Source organism: Terrapene carolina, unplaced genomic scaffold, assembly GCF_002925995.2.
Source record: "Terrapene carolina triunguis isolate 2854851 unplaced genomic scaffold, T_m_triunguis-2.0 Scaffold604, whole genome shotgun sequence".
Lineage (NCBI taxonomy): Eukaryota > Metazoa > Chordata > Testudines > Emydidae > Terrapene > Terrapene triunguis.
Genome location: NW_020664955.1, coordinates 249,364 through 263,007, shown reverse-complemented (window position 1 = coordinate 263,007; position 13,644 = coordinate 249,364). Strand labels below are relative to the sequence as shown.

The window sequence follows — 13,644 nt, the reverse complement described above, 5'->3', positions numbered from 1 at the left end:
TCCACTTGGATACAGCGCAAGTACTTGTATCTACACTGCTGGAAGGACCAATGAGGCATTAGCACCCTGTCCTGCTGACATCATCTCCCACAGTCCTGCAGGCTTTCCTAGGGTAGGCAATTATAATAAAAAATGTGGCACCCTCTTGTTTCCCCTGCATCTTTTCCAGCACGTTTACTGACTTCGGTAAGAGAAATTACTCCTATGTGCCTTGTAGAGCTCACAAGGCTATGGGAAAGTGAGCTGGAGTCCTGTCTGAACCATCACAACCAAGTCATTGGCTGAATTTCAGTTGTTAGACTTCTTGTCACAGTTAAAACATCAGTGGCAGAAAGATCAAGTTTGACTTACAGATCCAGGTGGCAGCTTGAAAAAAAAGTCCCTCTTACAAAGTGAGCAAACTTTTTTTGGAATCGTTGAAAGGATAAACATGAAAACAGTGTAATATGTAGCCACGCATTTGTCTAGAGCCCTGTTTCACATGACACTGGAGACTGCCTTTTTGGGAAGTGAAGAAAGGGTGAATGATCAGCAAATGCTGGATCCATCTTAAGCTAGTCTCCTGAATCCAGGGAAGGTGTCATGCGAAGAAGTGGTGAGTTTCTTCAGGACAAGTGTGTTCATGACAAAATATTTCCTATGCATATTTTTTGGGACAGTAACATAAATACAAACTGTCTGCAAATAAATACAAATTGTTTCAGAGTAATATTGGCTTTTCCCTGTACATTGCAATTCTCTTGGAAGAATAACTTCATAGGCCAACAGTGTGAACTCAGAAATTATCATGGATGACATAAAGGGATTTTTTTGTGCTTCTGTAATAATTTTGATTTTTTTGTTAGGAAGACACGTTTGTCTTCAGAAATATTACTTGGCCACTTAATACTTTGTGTCACTGCTTCCTTTATAAAATCCTGTTTTCAGGCATGAATAAATCAGTCATAAAACTAACTCTTGGGTGAAACCTGGTGTCAGCAGTTCGGGCACCTGTTTTTATTAATGAATTTTCATCAAAATTAGTCAAGCATTTTTGCCATGAGTTTGAGTTATAAATGTTTTTTTGGATGCTGGCTTGTACTCAGCTCAGACTGTTTCATCTTTGTATGAAAGAAGTTACGTAAACATAAATAACATAAGTAACACATTCTGCATGTAGTCAAATGGTTTTGGGAGTACTGAAAGAAATTTGAAATTTGGTCAATATTTAGGCTGACATTTTCTAATTTGTGTGCCTAAATTCACATCCTTAATGTTGTTTGTAGTATGTGAATTTAGTAAAAAGGGATTGGAACTGATGCTGATGGGGTCTTATCGATTGGAAAATGTAAGGAGGAAAATGTTAATTAATTTGAACGTAGTACAACCGATCCATGGAATATGGCTCCAGTTTCTCGTGTATCCCCCTTTAAGTGAATGTAGTGGCTATGAAAGTGAGGGATTTTAACAGCATTGCCTTGAACCAAGTGTGCTGACAGGTGCTATGGAAACTTCCCTCGTGTAACCTTACCAGTGTGCTACAATCCTGATCTGCAGCATCGTTTGCTATGCCAGACCCAGGACACCCCACAGCTCTGCCAGTGCACCTCAGTCCAAATCTGCAGCACCCTGACTGTTGGTCATGAACCTATAATGGGCAAATACAGCCTACTGTAGGTATCTGGGGTACTAGCGTGGAACGGCCAAACCCCTTTTTGCTTGTGACCTAGGCCATAATTTGAACCAGCTTTCTTTAAAGGAAAACCTTGCTCTTTGGCATGTTGAGGCAACGAGGAAATTATAGCTGTATAATACATACAAGCAGTCCCAAGGGAACGTAAGACAGTGGCCCTCTAGGTTTGGGTGGTGGGTGGGAAGAGTGTGTTCAATCTATCTTGAAAACAGTTTGTTGGTTTCACTACCAAGTTGCTTGTTCTTCTCTTAGGAAGACAAAAAACTCACCTCAGCCTTAGAGATGGTTCTTCAATTCCCCATTCTTCCCAGCTTATGATTAATGTACATCTACAGCAGGTTGTAGGGGAAGTGCACAGCAGGGTCAATGGCAGTGCACTCATGTGGAAGACCAAGGACTTCACCTCCCCTCTTCGTGTACACATGCACAAATTTAAAAAGCAACTAACTATATTGTAGTGAAAACTGTTTCCTTCACAACAGTAGTGAAAGCCGCTCTTTAAGGATATCTGTTACGCCATGACCAAACCTGAAGTTGCTTGCCTGCATGTTGATAAAGTCCCATGCTGTAACAAATCAGAGCTGTGAAGTGTTTTTGGAGGGCACTTCCAATGGTATTTAATTTGTAAACTTATTGGACATGCTGATAAATGAATTTATTATAAATTTGCAAGCCGGGGGTGGGAAGATATTTTGAAAATATTTTGGCAGTTGTCAGAAAAATCTGGACAAACAGTGAATTACTTTAAGTAACCTTTAAACTTCTGATTTTTCCAGTTCAATATACCAAGCAGCAGAGAGGGCACATTGTAGCTTGTTGCAAACTTTAAATTAAGGGTACTTTAAGACAGTGGGTCTCAACCTTTCCAGAATACTGTATCCCTTTCAAGAGTCTGATTTGTTTTGTTACCCCAAGTTTCACGTCACTTAAAAACGTACAAAATCAGACATAAAAATACAAGTGTCACAGCACACTATTACTGAAAAATTGCTTACTTTCTCATTCTTACCATATCAATATAATATAAAATAAATCAATTGGAATATAAATATTGTACTTACATTTCAGTGTATAGTATACAGAGCCATATAAGCAAATAATTGTCTGAAATTTTAGTTTGTACTGACTGCGCTACTGTTGTAAAACTAGACAAATATCTAGATGTGTTCATGTACCCCCCTGGAAGATCTCTGAGTACTCCCAGGGATATGTGTACCCCTGGTTGAGAATCACTGCTTTAAGAAACAGCCTCCTGCCTTATTAGGAATATAGTGAAAACACTGCAGATAGAGTACATCTTGAGATTGCACAGTTTTCCAAGGTTTTTTTTCCTTAATGATCAAAAGCTATGAATTCAATATTTAATTGAACTTTATCTACTTTCTTTCCATTTTTCTAAATCACTTCCTTAGAGCTTTGCCTCTGTTTATAAGCCATTCGGTTCTTTTTGGATTGTTCCAGTTTCTCAGTATTGCCCCTTGGACCACAAAATCCAAGTTGCTCCCTTTTTTTGGGCTTTATTTTAGGTGCTGGCTGTGTGTTCTCTGAAAACGACACCACCACAACATGGGTTTTGGTGAGGAGTTTTTTGTGATTGAGGGGGAAAAAGGTGTATGATGGGGTTAGCTTCTTGTCAGACTTGATACTCTTGCCTGGTACTGAAAGTTGAGTTCTATCAATGTCACTTTGGCACTAAATTATCACTTAATGTTGGAGATTACACGGGTAGTGTAGTCAGTGTGCATTTTATGGCCAACACATCTGGGATAAAATCTGCCCTTCATTAAATAGCCTATTTAACTATCACGCTGCGTGTTCCCATCCCCCCTCCAGATGTTACGTAATCCAGAAAACTGGCTAACTTACACTGAAAAGCATCTGGCATCTTGGGTTTAAGCACTGGGAAAAGTGTTCTGGTCAAATGATTTTTGTGGTAAAGTTAAGTTTCAGGTGTCCAGAGGAACTTTGAGGGCTGTTATATGGTATGACTAGTAACATGTCTGAGCTTGTTCCCATCCTTCCCTCAAAATCCCTAGTAATGTCTTATTGTATCTACATTAGAAATTTGTATGAAAATCCCTTCTGTGTATTGTGCATACATTGGAACTTTTATTGCTATTCTTGCATTAGGACAATTATTAGTCAGTGCTTAGGACAGGTAAAGCCATGTTATTTAGCCACAGGAAAATTCTTGCAGAATAAAGTTCATACAGTAAAATAATTTTTGGGTGAAGTGCAGTTATTCATGAGCACTGCTGAATTTTTTTAAAAATCATCAGTCTATCAGAAGGTTTCACTTTTGTTACAGGTAATTCAGGTTACTCTAAAAGTAAGAGACTAGAGGAAAATGGCATTTTTTTTCTTTATCTCTTTGTGTGGAGTCAGTTTCACTCTTCCCCTTGTGTAGTTAGTTTCCCCTTTTGTTTATGTGGATATCAGATTGCAACAGGGGAGAGAGAAATACTTGTTTAAATCGAAAAATGTGATTTGTAAAACCACAAAAATTGGCTAGGGGAGGGATTCAAGTGGCAGGTGTAGGACCTGAAACTACTCTTAATTTACTTTTAAAATGGACTAGATTTCAAATAGATGGTGTTCTTTAATTTTAAATACCTGCCTTAATACAACTAGATGTTGGGATTTCACAGTGAGTCCCTTTAATTTAGTATTTAAATAAAATAATAACTTACACCTGCAGTATTTATTGACATATTTACTTTTTACTTCCGTTGAAGTATTTTTTATATTAGCCTAATAAATGTAGCAATTAATTTAGGTTTGGCAGTTGTGAAAACTGGTTGCCAGACGGTGTCCGTTATAAATACCAGTGTTATTGTAGTAAACCTTAATTTGTTTTGTTCTTAGCTTTCTGTAAGAAAAATCTTCTTAGTGTTGAGACTTTCTATGTATGTCTTTTTCCTGAGATTGATTTTTTTAAAGGTAGAATAAAATCTGCTTTGGAGGAATTGAAATGTGTATATGAACAGAAATACTTAAAAAAAAATCTGTTTTGAGGGTATTTGAGGGTCAACATTGTGATGTTCAAATTTGGCAGGCACAAAGTAGTTTTGAATAACTTTGCTTTTGTTTATAGTATCTCCTCTCCAAAGATTTGTAATATATTTTTGCTACTCAAACCTCTCCCCTTTAATGTGTGATAAATAATCTTGTTTTACAAGTGGGGAATTAAGGTGCAGGGAGGGTAAATCTGTGGCAGAGCCATTGTTTGGTGGAAAAATATTGGTTGTAAAAAGTCAGCATTTTGAAATTGTCTAATGAGCATGTGTAGGTGATGATTTTTAACTCACAAGGGTGCTCTTCCAAACAGTCCTAGCAATTTTTTTTTGTCCATTTAATCCACCACCTATCCAGGGAGGAAGTGCAGATAGGGCTCTGGACTGGGAGTCAGGATACCCAGATGCTAGCTTTAGCTTTGCCATTCATTTGCTGTATGAGCTTGGGCAAGCGACTGCATGTCTGTTTTGTCCTCTGTAAAGTAAGGATAGTGATACCCAGCTTGATAAAGCAGTTTGAGATCTTTGGATGAAAAGTACCTTTATAAATGCTAATATTGGTATCTCTTCCCTAAGTCCACTCTGCAGAATTAAAAACACAAAGAGAAACATGCTTTGTAAAGTTAAAATGCAAAAACAAAGTCACTTAGCCAGGTCACAATAGAAGAAATACCACCACAAAATAAAGTTAGAAATTGGTCCAGTAAAGGTATTACCTTACACAGTTAGCGTCTCCAACAACACAATAAAAGAATGTAACATAATTTGCCCCCACTCAGCAGGTAAGTTGCACATAGCGTGCCCATGTGAAATAAAGCCCATTTATAGGAAATAAGATTCCCACCAAGCACTTCCAAATCCCTCAGCCCTTCTCAGAAAATACACAGACAATGTGCCTTGCATTGTGTCCTGAAAGTTTACTAATCTGGGCTGAGGAGAAGACTCTTTCACAGAGAATGCTCTGCTAGCATTCCTCTGTTAGACCCCCTCCCCGCCCCCCCCGGTTTGTCATCTCAAGCACTTCCAAAAATTACATCTACCATGGTATGTTCAGAGAGAGCGGCAATGATTAATCATCTAGACCCGTACTGTTCAGAGCTTTATGGGTGAAAAATCAACAACTTAAATTCCACCTGGAAGCTGACTGAAAGACAGTGCGGACCTCTGAGCACCAATGAGATGGGCTCCCTGAGTGAAGGTCAGCGGCTTTATGCGCCAGCTTAAGCCTTCAAATGTCTGTAAGGTGTAGCCTCATATGCAGCACATTGTGGTAATATCTGCTCACTGTGACAAAGCTATAGTTGATTGTAGCAAGGTCTGTAGTGGAAAGAAAAAGTCATGTTCTTTTTTGCCAGGTGCAGATGACACCACAGTCCTGATTACTGCTCCTACTATAAGTTCTTATTAATAATACCTGGGCATTCCAGGGCAGCTTGGGATCTAACAAGGCTCCCATGTTGTGAACCTGAGCAATAAAAGGCCGACATTCTGTCAGTGAAAGGGATGTGTCCACTATTTGAGGTTGTTTCCCTAATGTACATTGCACCATAGTCAGCTAGCACCTATCCGGGCATTGGGATCAGTTGCTCCTAGCTGCTCCAGCCTAGTCAAGTGAGAGAGAGTGAAAAAGAGAGAGGTAAGTGCGATGAATCTACTAAAGAAGTTGCTGTACTTTCCAACTCACTAACTCTTGTAGCTGACTTGTGTGTTATTGCAAAGGAGAGTAGCATGGTAGAAGCCCACAATATCCTATACAAGAGAGACCTCAACACAGATAAGCAATTGCCTAGTACAACCATCTGGAACCTTCTGGAAGAAAAGCAGATGAACCTTCAAACCAACTCAGTCACCCCTTACTGTGGGCTGTAAATATGTTGCTATGCCCTTGTGTTCAGAATATCAAAGGTACTCTCCCTTGCAAACTGGTTAGATGTCATTGGCAGGCACAGCCCAAGTGCTCTGTCTTCACATACAGCATCACACCCCATAGTTTGTGCACATTCAGAGTGAGAATCTAGTTTTATCCCACTGCGGCTGTTATCTTAGACACTAAAACTACTTTTCAGTATATATTAAGATGGGAGTCCAAATGCTGCCTCTTAACATAGGTCCTTAGGCTGCATTCCTAGGACAGATGCATGCTTGACAAAAGTGGCACTCTGAGAGGAAGTGCCCACTCTAGGAAATTGGTTAGGATGCATCAGTGGTGTATAGCTGTTTTTTTGCTTCAGTGATGGAGCGTTATATCCTGTTACTTGAATGTGTGTGTAAGTGGAAGGAATACACTTGGAGGGAAAATGTTCTCCCCTAAGAGAAAAAACAAGGAAATTCCATATACAAAACTGTCAGAAAATGTGAAAGGTCAGATTGAATGTGTAGCCTTACCTCTGTTTGTGTCTCTGCATTATAGCAGTCTTTGTGCTCAGATACTTTGTCAAGCCTACAGTTTTATTGACTGCAGTCGGCTCGACACAGCTTTGGTTTAGTGGAAGATCATGGCCTCTTATGACTGGTGCTATATAAATACCTGAATTTTCAGTTTAAGTCTTGTGTTCTTGTTTTTGATAGCAACTGAAATCACTCATCCGCTCTCACTATTATTTTGTCAAACGAGTTTGTTAAATTTCCTTTATCATTTACTGTGGTAGCCTTTAAAAATGATACAATAATCTTCAGATGCAAGTGTGCAAGATGTGATTCAATCTACTTTGAGAGCTTGTATCTATTGTGTAAGATATTTAATTAGTAAGTGTTCTAAACGCTTATGGAAAAATGACTTGCAGACACTTCTTAAGGTATCATGTTATATCTCTTGTCTAGTTTTTTAATCAGGTTATTTGCATGAAACATGATCCAAGTACTTGGTTTCAGATGCTTCCTGCACCATCTGAGGTGAGAGACTTTGGTGTATGATGATCATGATCGTCTATACAAGAGTCAGTCTTCTGTCAGAGAATGACATCACATAAGAAATAAGCATTGGGAGCAGATGAGTTCTTCTCATAGGACACTAGAAGTTAGAGATTGAAAAGACCTATTGGGTCATCTAGTCCATTCCTACTGTTCTCCCCACTGGCTGTTGAACCAATCAAGATTGTTCACTGGAGTAAATAGTCTAATGCAGAGGTTTCAAAACTGGTTTGGAATACACCTCTATCTCGATATAACGCTGTCCTCGGGAGCCAAAAAATCTTACCGCGTTATAGGTGAAACAGCGTTATATCAAACTTGCTTTGGTCCGCTGGAGTGCGCAGTCCCGCCCCCCCCGAGCACTGCTTTACCGCATTATATTCAAATTCGTGTTATATCGAGTCGGGGTAGAGGTGTACATGCTAGCAGGTCTGTGGAGAGCTAGCTCATTACAATCTGTTGGCTCTCCTGTCCCACCTGAGAGAGATCAGGTGGAAGGAGGGGATGAAATGAAGTTGACTGTGATTTCCCCTTTTCCAAAAAGATAAATGCAAATTGAAATCAAGGCAATTACAAATATACACTTGCCTAATTGTTGCATGAAATGATGTTGTAGCCATATTGATCCTCTGATAATTTACCATTTAAAAAAAATAAACTTCCAGCTTGTGATTGACAGAAATTGGTTCAATAAAAAATATTATCTCACTCACATCACTCAATTACCTTACGTCATGTTCATGTGGGCAGTTGTGGTAGTTGATTTTTCAAGCTGTGAAAAAGTTTGAAGACCCCTGCTGTCAATGCTTTGTCCAGACTCTCTCTGTCAGTGGGACTCCCACCAACTGTTGAAATATTCCACAACCTAATGCTTCTGTCAGGAAATTTTCCTCAATAGTCAATGTAAATTTCTGATAATTTCATCCTATCACTCCTAGTTATTGTCCTTGTGTAGCACCTTTTACTGACTCTTCTCCCTTCTTGTCTTTCAGGATGCTCAGACCTAATTTCCATGCTAGTATTGTTTGCAATAAAGAGCAAGAGGCAAGAAATATGAGGCAGAATAATTTTCCAAATGCTTCCCTTTCTCTCCACCCTCTGAAAAATTTCCCACAAGTCAGCCGTTCTTCAGAGTTTTATTAAAGAAGTGATAGGATAAAAACAAGCATCTTCTTACTGTACACCACCTCTGCTCCCTGTGTCTTCAGTTTCCTCTGGGTAATATAGTGACCAAAGCCATATTCTTATTACTGTCTGAATCAATATATGGTACCTGTTTGAGTGAACTGTATTTTCTCTTGACTCTGGCCAGGTCGATAAGCTGCTGAACACATTCTTATTTAAGAACGTTTATTGTCGATTGGTTCATGAAGCCACAAGACTAGTATTTAGTTTTTCCAGAGTGCTGGCTGAGCTTGCAAATGCTGTCAGAAAACTCTTGTTGTGTGACTTAACCTCAATACAGTTATTTGGAAGCTGTTGATAAGCTACAGTTATTTCTACACAGTCGCTTTTCTGCCTGTAATCGGCCTGATAGCTCTTGAAGTGCTATCACCAAAACGCCACAGCAGTTTTCAGCTATAGATAACAGGATGTCAGTGTGTAAGTATAATGTCAGTTCTATTGTCAATATGTGAAATAGAAAATATTTCAACTATTGAGTCCTTTATTTTGAGTTAGACTGTTTGATATTTACTGCATAGCCCGTTTTCTAGTTTATTATATCTCTGTATCAATGGTTCCACATAACCCTACATCAGGGGCAGGCAAACTTTTTGGCCTGAGGGCCGCATCAGGTTTCTGAAATTGTATGGAGGGCCTGTTAGGGGAGGCTGTGCCTCCCCAAACAACCAGGCGTGGCCTGGACCCTGCCCCCTATCCGATCCCCCCTGCTTCTCGCCCCCTGACAGCCCCCCCGGGACTTCTGCCCCATCCAACCCCCTCCGTTCCCTGCTGGCCCCCCTGAAGCCCCTTGCCCAAACCCCCCCCCCCGTTCCCTGTCCTCTCACTGCCCCCCCGCCGCCTCACCTCCCGGGACCCCTGCCCAATCCAACCATCCCTTCTCCCTGTCCCCTGACCGCCCCCGGAACCCCTGCCCCTGACTGCCCCCCGCCACCCCATCCAACCCCCTGCCTTCCTGACTGCCCCCCCCCCCGGGACCCCTACCCCCGTTCAACCCCCCTGTTCCCTGCCCTCTGACCGCCCCGCCCCCTGACCACCACCACCCCGAACTCTTCTGCCCTCTATCCAACCCTCCCACACCTCCTTACCGTGCTGCCTGGAGCACTGGTGGCTGGCTGCACTACAGCCGTGCTGTCCAGAACAGCAGGAGAGGCAGCCACGCTGCCCGGTGGGAGCCAGCCACGCCACTGTGCAGCACAGAGCACCGGATCAGGCCGGGCTCTGCAGCTGTGCTGCCCCAGGAGCTCGCAGCCCCGCCGCCCAGAGCATTGCGCTGGCGGCGCAGTGAGCTGAGGCTGTGGGACAGCGGAGGAGGGGCCGGGGGCTAGCCTCCTGGGCCAGGTGCTCAGGGGACCAGGCAGGAGGGTCCCGCGGGCTGTAGTTTGCCCACCTCTGCCCTACACCCACACACCCTGAAATTAGTAAAAATCATGAGACCATAGGTTAGATTACTCAAAATGCCATCTTAAGCAATTTTTACTTATAGAGTACAAAAGATCCCAAACCATCAAACTTTCTTTCCTCCCTCATACCTCAGGGAGTTAACCTAATAATTTACCATTTAAAAAAAATAAACTTCCAGCCTGTGATTGACATACCATATAATTTTACTTGTTGAGCTGTGGACCTCTCAAAAATTGGGTAGGTGTGAAATGGAAGTGGAGGCAGACAACTGTAGTGGAAGGAATTGAGGATACTATCATTTTAGTCCACTGAGATCCAATACATGCCTGAACTTGTTCTGTTTCTGTAGCTTATACTCCTTTATTTTAATGCAGACATTTATAGATGGGAGGCATAACTGAGGGGTTGCTGGTGTTACTAGAATCTTTTGCACACTTGTGGGCTTTGATATATCTTTGTCACACTGTGAAGTGTATTGCTCTTCTGATGCTGTTGCCTATTTCTAATGGCCGCAAGTAGCTAAGGACTCCCACTGTGACATTCTCAAAATACTTTCCCCCACACTTAAAGCTTCTGACCACCTGCTTAGGATGGTTCAGCTGCTGGAGATGGCTGTGTGGGTTTTTGTGTCTTTTTTCATAATGTCACGGTATTGATTCTGTCACTGAGCTTGCTTTCCGTTGTTTGGCAAGATAAAATGCTCAACCTGGTGCAGGTGGAGTGGTAGGTAATGGTTAAACTATGCATGTGTTCATTAGTACTTTTAGACAGGCTTCCTAAAGGAAAGCCGCATGGATTGATTTAAATCACTGATGTTAATCATGATTTAAATCAGCAAGCAGAAAACCTTGATTCAAATAATCAATTTTATTCTTGTTTTTCATTTGTACTTCAGTTATTTTCTTAAAAAGGTTGATTCTCATTGGTTGGTAACCATTAAAACATGTTAATTTGCAACTTAAATATAGCCTTTACACTAAAGTTGGTATTACTGTTTGCTAACCAGGATATATTATATGTATACACATTTAAGCCATTATATAGTTTAATATGCATTTATTCACATTCTTGACTTTTACATTTTTTTTATTGTTAGAAAGTGGTGGATGATTCAGTTCGTATTTACTGGCTTAATTTTTAACTTGTCACTTATATCAAACTGCATTTGAATGGAAATTGGAATTCAGTTAAAAATGGACAAAAATATCTTTTTGAAATTGTTTTTCACTTAAAACTACCACAATATGCTGATATTTAGGAAAAAAGTGAGTATATCAAGACAGGTTTAAAAACATTTATTAAACTAAGGCATTAGTACTTGTAGTTAATATATTGAATGGATTGTTTCTGGTTAAGGCTAAGATTTTGCCATGGATATTTTTAGTAAAAGTCAGGGACAGGTCACCGGCAATTAAAAAAAAAAAAAAAAAAAAAATTCACTGAAGCCCTCGACCTGCCCCTGACTTTTACAAAAAATATCCCTTAGAAAATGGGAAGGGGCTGGGCATCTGCAGGGTGGCTGGGAGCTCCGCGCCCCCTCCAGGGTCCCTCCCCCGCCCCACCGTGGCAGCCGGGGAGCTGCTGGGGTACCCCTGCGGCCCATGGTGGCTTTGAGCTTGAGGGCCCGCTGCCTCAGGAGGTGGGTGTACCTCTCAACTCCCTGCCACTGCGGGAGGTGGCGGGACCGTTCAGCTCCCAGTCGCCTGGGCTGAAGTCACGGAGGTCTTTGGAAGTCACGGATTCCATGGCCTCCCTGACAAAATCGTAGTGTTGTTTCTCGTCACCATATGCTTCGTGATTTTAGAACTAGTAGATCACATCCTCTCTCACCCAGTTCTTATTCGTAGATTGCTTTACTCTTCCAGTCTTTCCTCCTTCAATTTCTAATCGGTTTCTCAACTTTGAATGAAATATTCATTGAGCTGAACTAGTTGAATGAACTGAAATGAAGAAAATACTTTCTCTTCATCTGCAAAAGTCTACTGCTGTCAGAAGCTGGTTTGGCGCTTTAACAAACTCTGGTTTCAGCTGCTTAGCCAGTGACTTCCACCAGATCAGTGGTTAGACTTTATTTACAACTTTGGCAGCAAACGTGTTTGCTTAATATTGATTTTTTTAAAATTGATTTAAATGATTTTAGTATGGTATGTGTAGGTCTTAATATAGGGTTGTCATTTTAAATAGGTTTATTTTTAAAAAGAAAAATGTATGTAATTTAGATGTTAAAAATCCATTTTTTATCTACCTTGAAGAAAAGTGATTCTCACTTTTCATGTGTGGAAAGCAGTGACAATTACATAAAATCTTACTTAGAGTCTGTTTCCCTCCCTTGCACTCTCTCTGCTTAGGGTACAGCATATATATTGCCTATTAGCTGGGCCATTCATTCTGCAGAAAATCAGTGTAGATTTCTCTGCCCTTCCTGGAAAACCCAGTTTGGTATTTGGAACCAGCTATTTGCAGCAGAGACCTTGAAAGATTTTGCATTTCTGATAACAGTTCTTGGGAGACTGCTAATCAGGGAACGTGAAATAGTTGAACTAAAAACTTCGGCTTCCCTCAGTGTGTGTGTGTGTGTGTCTCGTGGATCATCCAAATTCCCATAAATCACAAATTCCTATAGATTTTTTTGAAAGAGGAGTCGAGTGAAAATTTCTGTAACTCATGTCAAAATAGGGTTTAGGGAATGTCTATCACGAGCCAGTTGGTGATGGATTAACACATCCAGTGTTATAAAACTTCTTTTGTCTTTCCACTTAGCCACCACGTCTCATGCCTGCTAAAAACATTTAGTGTTAGCTTTCTCTCACTTGGGATTTTCTAATGCTTTCTTTCCAATTCCTTGGCCCTCTCTCAAGGATATCCCATTGAGGAGTCTGCTCTTTGAGAATCAGCAGGATAGTTGTGTGTTTTCCTATTTTGACCATCGTCTCAGTAGTACCACTCCAGTTTTCCAGCAGCTGGGGCAAATAAAGTAAACAGCAGGTGTTGCATATCAGCAGGTCAGTGGTAAGGAGCAGAACAGCCCCAGGTAACTTGTTATAGAGTTCCATTACTGAGGAGGGAGAAATAGTTCATCTACTTTTGATACTGTCTCACATGACCTTCTCATAAACAAACTAGGGAAATGCAACCTAGATGGCGCTTATTAGGTGAGTGTATAACTGGTTGGAAAACCGTTCCCAGAGAGTAGTTATCAGTGGTTCACAGCCTTGCTTAGAAGGGTATAATGAGCGGGGATCAATTCTGTTTATAAGGTTTGCGGACGATACCAAACTGGGAGGGGTTGCAAGTGCTTTGGTGGATAGGATTAAAATTCAAAATGATCTGGACAAACTGGAGAAATGGTCTGAAGTAAATAGGATGAAATTCAATAAGGACAAATGCAAAGTACTCCACTTAGGAAGGAACAATCAGTTGTACACAGGGCCAGCTCCAGTGTTTTTGCCACCCCAAGCGTCA

At 40.9% G+C, this 13,644-nt stretch overlaps 1 protein-coding gene across 1 annotated transcript in view; it reads left to right on the top strand.

The window, feature by feature from the left end:
• The window catches only part of ILRUN (inflammation and lipid regulator with UBA-like and NBR1-like domains), a 54,638-nt gene that overhangs the window by 822 nt on the left and 40,172 nt on the right, over positions 1 to 13,644 (top strand). The gene's annotated exons all lie outside the window — the stretch shown is intronic.